An 8,436-nucleotide genomic window follows, 5' to 3' on the forward strand; every position below is an offset into this window, starting at 1 on the left:
AATATCCTCTGTGGAGAAGGCAATTGCAGATAAGTCATTTCGCTTCTCTGCAATTTCTTCCTTAGTTTCCCCATATTTCTGTTACAGGTACTTACCTGCCCCCCACAACCATAGTATCTGACTGCCTCACAATCTTTAATGTATTTGTCCTCACAACATCCCTGTGAGATAGGAAAGTGCTATTATTCACATTTGACACATGGGGAATTGACGCACAGAAAGACTAACTGATTTGCCCAAGGTTACAAAGAAAATATTTGGCAGAGCAGGAAACTGAAGATGGGTCTCCTGAGTCCCAGGCTAGTACCCTTTCTCCCCTTTACTCCCAGCTAGCCTAGCAGACCCACTGATTCTCTCATAGGTTTCCTGATTTTGATATACTTTGAGAATGTTTTAATGTCTTTGGCTATTTGCTATTTAAATTCCCTCTTCACCCTCATTTCCATCTTACACTTTACCTGGCATAGTTTATGCTGCATTCTATTGGCTTCCCCTGGGGCTGGATTTCTGTTTTCTGCAGAATACCTGTTTGGTTTAAATAATCTCCTGAACTATGCCATTTAACCCTGGTGGGGGTTTTGTTGTTGTTGTTTGTTTTTTCCTCCAGCCCATCCTATTTCCTTTTTTGGTTAATGGTGTACATGACTTCTGTGACTGTTTACATACAATTTTGTAGCCTACATGCCAAACATAAGGATTTTAATTTCTGTACTTTTTACTGTAGGGTATTTTTAAATTCCCTTCCTCATTGGTAAATCCACTGGTCTAGATTTTGTTATGACTTCTCTCTGAGCGATGGTGAAATTAATTTTATTGGGGTCATTATCACATAATCAGTCAACAAGTGTTACATCTTAGACCAACTCTTGTGTGTCACTTCAGGCTAATTTGGAGAAGGACACTTGTGTGCACTCAAATCAGTGTTCCAGGAAGCCACCATTTATGCAGCTGAGAAATTGCTTCTCTAAACCTTGCCCCATTGTGACATTTGACCAATTTATATCTGTAGTAGTTGAAGTCACCCTTTGCTAGTTCTATTACATTTAGTGCTTGTGTACATGGCAAATTAAATCAATGAAGCTATATCAGTCATAAGTCTTTGTGTGCACACTCTCTTATTTCAGTGTCTTTACATTGATTTTGTTAAACTGATAAGGAAACAACTTAAGTTATATTGCTATAAAAGCACTGTTATACAAAAATAAGAGAGAATGTCCACACAGAGACTTAAACCGAAATAACTAAGGATGTAAAGTACAACAGATATTGCTATTTTGGTTCCATTAACCATATAGATAATACCTTAATTGCTCTTTGATCTCCCTCAACATTGTGTGTACAGTATCCCTCTTCTGATCAGGAAGCCTCTGAGGAAAAGATAAAAAAAACTGGGCGGGTTTAGTCTTGAAAAAAGACGACTGAGGGTGGGACCTCATAACTGTCTTCAAATATTGAAAAGAGGAGAGTGATCCATTGTTCTCCACATCCAGTGAAGGTAGGACAAGAAGGAATGGGTTTAATCTGCAGCAAGGGAGAATTAGCTTAGATATTAGGAAAAACTTTCTAACTATAAATGTTGTCAAGCTCTGGAATAGGCTTCCAAGCAAAGGTGTGGTATCCCTGTCACTGGAGGTTTTTAAGAACAGGTTGGGCAAACACCTGTCAGGGATGATCTAGATTTACTTGGTCCTGACTCAGTACAGGAGGTTGGACTTGATGACTTTTCAAGGTCCCTTTTAGGCCTACATTTCTATGATTGCATAACCCTGCTATTATTTGTGTGTGGCTTCAGATTTATATCCATATGCATTCTACTGTATGGTCTTTACCACGTAGAAATATTATCTGACTAGATGCTATGGAATCTTTTATATACAGTTTAGTCTGTTCATCCAGATAGATTATAGCCAAGTATTATAATATGTCACTGATTTTTATCATTTCATGATGTTTCAGTCATATCTATTATTCACACAGGGACCAGTTCAGAAGAGCATTTAAGTGTATGCTTAAGACCGTCCCTACTCAGCAAAGCACTAAAACATGTGCTTAACTACAAGTCAATGGGACTTAAGCACATGCTGAAAGTTAAGTGCATGCTTAAATGTTTTGCTGAATAGTAACTGACCGTTGAATCAGATCCATAACCACCCGCAACATGGTTTAAAAAAAAAAATCCTTCTGACCATACTAATCATGAAAAATGTAAGTACATCGCATCAAAGAAATCATGGAATACAAAATTATAACTGAAACATGTAAATACAAATGTATTAAATGTAATATCTTCAATCAACTAGACTTACCAGTTCAGAATTTAGAAACACAAAAATATTACTAATAAAATTAAAACTGTCCTGAGATTGTATTAATTTATTGGACAGATTTTACTTTACTGTAACATCAGATATGTGATATAAACATGAGCATTTTATTTTGTTTATAGTTTGAAAATAACATTTAAAAATGGGTAAAGTCCATTCTCGGGTCTATCCTTCCTCCCACTGATGTCTGCAGAAACATGATTAGGCCCACTATTTTTAAAACTGTATTTTATTTAGCTGACATCATTGTTACTAACAACATGACAACAGTTACTCAAAATCCACATGTCTGACTCATGAGTCTACTCTCAGTAAACCACATAGTAGGAGTTTAATTCAAGCTGCAGGACTGGAAAAACTGAATCAATTCCTTCATAAAGAGAAACAAAAGATGAATTCACAAATATCTGTGCCTCTACTACAGTATGCATACGCAATATAAATACATTGAGGGTAGTCCTATCGGAAGATAAAACTCATTGACTTCAACAGAAGTAGAGTTAGACCCTTGCTGAGTGTCTGAAAATCTCACCTGTACAATTTGATCCTATAATTCCTATTTAGAAAAAAATTCCCAACAAAGTCAATAGTAGTTTTGCTTGAGTGAGAAGTGCAAGACTGGGTCCCTATAAGAGAATAGGTCAATAATATTTGATGGGTCTAACTTAAATTATCAGAAATATTGAACATTCAGGGTTCATATTCTTATGCTATTTGACTCATTCTGTTGCAGCTCTTATGGTACCCCATTCATTGTTTGGAAGATACTCAGAAAAAAGACTGATCCTTTCTTCTCTCTAGAGATATTCAGACTTTTAATCTTATGTTATGCATTTTTTGCAGTGCATCTCAACAAACCAGGATAAGAAGTATTATGAACCAAAGATTTTCTGACAAAAGTATTAATATACAAAACCACTACATAATGTGTGAGTTTATATTGCTCTGCACATAACATTACCTAACACAAAGCCACGAAAGCAAGAAGACTGGAAGTGAAGGCATCTAACAGTCCCTATTCTCTACTCCTCCACCCAGAGACACACATCTCACCACTGGCACAACCAACATATACCTCAGATAACACCCACAACCATAAAATTCTGCCCTTGTAGGAATGCAGCCTTCCAGCACCCCTTCCCTGAGCTCCTCATCAACACTCACAAACCAGACTTCCTCCAGACTCTCTCCTTGCTATCTTTTTTGCACAGGTCTTTAAAAAAACCCAACACCACTCACTTACGTTCGGGTAAGGGGGTGTTGGAAGGGGACAGAGCTGTCATGATAGCCACTCAAATTGGTTAGCAAAGCTCCCCCTCTGACAAGAACACTGTTCTTCACCCTGCAGGCTTCCCTATTTGCTTCTTGACTATCCGTTTTAGCTTGAAGTTGTCAGCCATAAGAGATCTTCAGGTAATATGGCCTCAGTCTTTCACAGTCAGTCAGTCAGAAACCCATACATATTACCCCCATTGAAATGGTGAAAAGTCATTACCCTCCTTCACATCATCTCCAAGGCCTGATAAGTCACTTGGTTAGAATCCTGAACTCACCCTGAACAGGAGAGAGATTGGATGCCAGTAAGTGCTACATGTCTGCCTCCAATTTTTGGTTTCTTCCTCTGAAGCAGCAGAAGCTTCAGAGTCCAAGAGGTCCTTGCGGGCTCCTGCAGTTTCTGTGTCACAGGTGCTGCTGGGGACAAGATTTAGCTGAGAGTAGGCCCAAACTTAGAAGCTGATTTTCCTTAATATATGAGGATGTGTGTTGTGAATTGGAGGTCAGGATAAAGCCCTTTCTAGGGTTATCTGGCTCTAGTTCAAGGATCACACAATAGTATTGCTATTAGGTCACTATTAAAGGCTGAAATCCACATTTTTCCTCCTTAAATGGCTGGAACGTACCCATTACAAGTGACTTTTAAACCATGTTAATTCACTGAAGTATTAATTTGAATAAAAATTATTTTAAATCACCCAGAACAGAATTCTCTCATTCACACTAGTATGAATCTGAAATAACTCAAGAGTCTGTCCCTGGAGTAAATTTACACTGATGTACCTAAGAATAAAATCTGTTCTCTTAACTTTCAGACTCCATCTAAATGGATATAATCATTACAAGAAAAGAAAACAAAGTACTGAAGAGAGTACAGGAACCCACAGAGTGTATTATTCTCTAAAGCCCTTTTCACATTAGAGCACACATTGTGCTAATTATAGCCACTTGTCTGAAAACTCATCAAGTCAGTTTTAAGCAGAACTATGTCTGATACCTAATTCCAAACACACTTGTAGTGAGCAGACTGTGGATCTCTGATGTGGAGAGGTCAACAGCCACAGACCCAGTCTTGCAAATCCATGCTCATGTGAAAAGTCTATACTCCCCATTCACAGTCCCATTAGCTTGTCTACACTAGTGCCTCCCACCCCAGTCTTCCATTGCCAACCATCAGAGCTAGCTATGGTGAGCTCCAGTGCAGAAAGGACAACAGCAGCTGTGTATGGTTTTGCCACCCAGGTTATCTACCCAACTCAGAACAGGCTTAGATGACAAGGTGATAGAATCACAGGCACCACTGGCAACTCCTCTACACTGGATCTCCCACTGCGGCTAATGCAATGGTGAGAAATATTAAGAAAAGCAGCAGTGGGGATATTGGTCTGTGCTCACCTTGTTTGCTCTCAAGCCTCCCCAGGAAAGGGGGTGAAGGGGTTGGGTGGGGGGATATTTTGGGGAACAGGAACTTCAAGTGATCCTTTTCTTGAATGTTTGGCTAACTCACTTGGTGGTGGCAGCGATATAGTTCCAAGGACAAGGAAGAATGTGCGCCTTGGGGAAGTTTTTAACCTAAGCTGGTAAAAATAAGCTTAGGGGGTCTTTCATGCAGGTCCCCACATCTGTACCCTAGAGTTCAGAGTGGGGAGGGAACTCTAAGACAGCTGCTCTCACTTTCACTTTCCAAAGCTTTTAATTAAAGAGTTAACAGTTTCCAACAAGGTCAGAAACTATCTTAGTGTCTCAGGGGAGAAGAAAAAAAATATCCATTTGAAGCCTGGAACAGAAATGACAACTTAGCGAAGTTTAACAAAGAGAAATTACCAGTGACACAAAAAGGCCTGAAGATTAAGCTGTCACTTTGGGGAGCATTAAACGGCTCTCTGGCATTTCTTTGACGTGAGTGACACTTGTGGTTGCATCTGGACTACAGAAAGTGCAGGGCTGTTGTTTTATTTTGTTTTTAAAGGGGAAGATTTCTATCATCTGGAAGGGACAGAATTTGGCTCTAAGGAGAGATGGGAGAAGCTTTTCAAGATTTTGACAACATTTTTTCAGGAGAGCATTCACAAAAGCTCCCAAAGAAACCTGTCCGTCTATTTTGACCAGCTGCAGCCCCCTTCCTTTCCTAAAATCATTGGTGCAATGGTGTGCCTGTTCACCCTTTGGCTCTGGTTTGCAGCTGAAATACCAGCACCAACCCTGGCTGCAGTGAGTGAGACCCTTCCCCAGCTCCCACTCCTCCCTGCCGGAGGGGGACAGGAACGCCCTGGCTCCCCCTGCCTCCTGCTTCGCCCATTCCACTGTCCCCTGCTGGAGGGGAAGGGCAGTGCCCCCGGCTAATGGCTGGGTGCGGGGACTATCCCCAGCTCCCAAGACTGCAGCAGGGAGGGTACAAGCAGAGCGGCAGCCACGCTGCCTCTGGTCAGCCCCCCACCCGCGGCCCCCTAGCAGCAGCGCTGGCTACCGAGCGAGCGCACCAGCTACCTGGGCTCAGCCTTGAACTCGCTTCTGAGGCTGGCTTAGAGGAGGGAGGGCGCCCTGGTAAACTGACATGACCTCTCAGGTGGATTGCACACCGCTGGGGGCACCACGGGGCTTCTCAACCAGGCTGCGAGCGTCCAGGTCTCCTGTCCTCTCTGCGGGGCTCTGAATACGGCACTTCAGTACAGCACACGCTGACGTGCTTAGAGCAAATTAGCCGATCCCTGCCAACGTGTGTACTAATCTATTAAATGCACCATCTATATCGAAATCAGACAGGTACCGGCCAGCTGCCAAAGGGGAAATGAGGGACACTTCCAGTGTCAAGGTGCCACAAGTACTCCTTTTCTTTTCGCGACTATCAACCAAGTGCTTTACTCTATTCTCTGCCCACAAAAGAAACGCAGGGGAGAGCATCAAACAGTCATGTTCTTTCCAGAGTTAATACCTTGAGGAGGAAATTATGAAATCTTGGCTTAATCATCGACCCGATGACAAATCCCGCGGAGTCAGAGAATGCTTGTCCCGACGTTCCAGACATTGCTATTTCTCTATCGCTACAGCAGACTTTTCATTAAAGTGAGTAACTTCGAAGTAACTTCACCACAAGATTTAAGCAAACAAACAAACATTGAAGCCTGCGAGAAGATTGCTGCAGACTCATGCTTTCCAAAGCAGTCTCGGCAGTTTGCAGAAAAACACCAGATAATTTATAGGACTGGAGCTGAGAAGCAGGATATAGTCCCTTACAGTGGGAATGAGACATGGGAATAATATTTGACACTAGGCATGAATAAAATGTAAAAGCATATGTTTGCTGGAGAGCTGACAAAAACGGAGCGGTGAAGGGTCTTACATGTAATTGTTGGATGTGTATACATACCCCAACTCCAGCATTTATATTTACACACACACTCTGTAAAACAATGAATCTATATTACAACTACACTTTAAAATAAACTATAACTACTGAAGACTTAACTGTCTGCATATACATATACAGCATTCCTCACGTCATTCATTCACCCGGTTCTTACTCTTCTCTAAAAAATCTCTTTCGGTCTAAAGTTTACACTAGTTACTAGTTGACAAACTACCAAGCCTTTGCTTTGCCTGTAAGATTCATGAGCCTCATCTCTTGTCAATTAACCCTTCGCCTCCTCCTGCAAATAAATCTCACACCCACCTATGGTCAGATTAAAACAGCCACCGCCCCTTTCATTTTTACACATTGTCGTTCTACGATACATACAGCCATGGGCTACATTTCAGATTCCTTGTGGGAAGCTGTACTCTGTCCACCTCCCAGCTGATCAGTAAAGCACACTCTACCTTTCCCTCTCACACACACTTCCCCCTGAAGAAGGAGAGGGGGAAAGTGTGTATACAAAACAGTTTAGACTCCACAGGATTGCGGCTGCTGCCGTGGTGTTTTTGCTAATGTGCGTCTCTTAGCTTGGTTTGAGGATAGGTCAGCTTTTACTTTTGTGTGCTTGCGCCTGCAAGCAAAGTTCCTATGGCAGCATCCACTTACCAGGTAACCAGGTTTTCCACAACAAAGCCCAAGGTGCATATTCCTTCTCCAGGCAGAGCCTCTCTCTCCTCTAAACAAGAATGACAGCAACTACTTGCAAGCAGAGAGCTGAATAAAGAAATGCAACTTTGGTTCCCTTCAAACACACTTGAGAGAGGCTATCCACTTGAGCATGAACAGTTTCCATCAGGGCTCGGGAAGAGACATACAAAGAGAGGAGTGGGGAAAGTTGCTTTTTCTTTTCTTGTGGGGAAATCTGGTTTTACAAAACTTGAGGGGCTCGCCTCTCACTGCCGTGTCCCGCAATCAGTGTCCGTAGGGGAGGAAGATGAAGTTGACTTGTTTGGTGACCTTGCTAGCTCACTGCTGTAATTTTGTTCCTGTGATAGGAGAGGTGCTGTCTGTCCAGGCTTGTCTGGGGAAGAAGGGGGTCCGGGGTGCAAGCGCCAGGAATTGGGCTGCCCGTGCTCTCCGCTGGTTGTATCAATGCTGTGTGGACAGGGGGATTGCAGTACAGGGAAGGAGGGTGAATGCTTAAGGGCCGCCAGCCAGCAGCCTCCCGAGTGCCAGAGCCTAGGAGGGGAGGGAGGGGGCAAGGGGGCGGGTAACTCCTGGTCAGCCGGTTGGCTAATTCAAAGGCAGAGTGTGTCTCTCCCCCTCGGCACTCACTCTGACTCACACACACGGGGAGACTGGGAAAGAGAAACTAGGCGACTGACAGGCTGGTGACACTTCCCTGCCTCCCTGGGCATTCTTTATGGTTGTACTTGATTTGGTGTGAATAAGGGTAGATCTGTTTCCATGTAATCCCCCTGCACT

At 42.7% G+C, this 8,436-nt stretch overlaps 1 protein-coding gene across 1 annotated transcript in view; it reads right to left on the reverse strand.

Annotated features, from left to right (window-relative positions):
* Positions 1-8,144, reverse strand: part of GLIS3 (GLIS family zinc finger 3) — a 267,685-nt gene extending 259,541 nt beyond the window's left edge. Inside the window, exon 1 of the mRNA XM_073345244.1 lies at positions 7,618-8,144. The gene's annotated coding sequence lies outside the window, so the exon portion shown is untranslated. The remainder of the gene's footprint in view (positions 1-7,617) is intronic.
* Between the last annotated feature and the right edge of the window lie 292 nt (positions 8,145-8,436).

The sequence above is a fragment of the Lepidochelys kempii genome, chromosome 5, assembly GCF_965140285.1.
Source record: "Lepidochelys kempii isolate rLepKem1 chromosome 5, rLepKem1.hap1, whole genome shotgun sequence".
In the NCBI taxonomy this organism is placed as follows: domain Eukaryota; kingdom Metazoa; phylum Chordata; order Testudines; family Cheloniidae; genus Lepidochelys; species Lepidochelys kempii.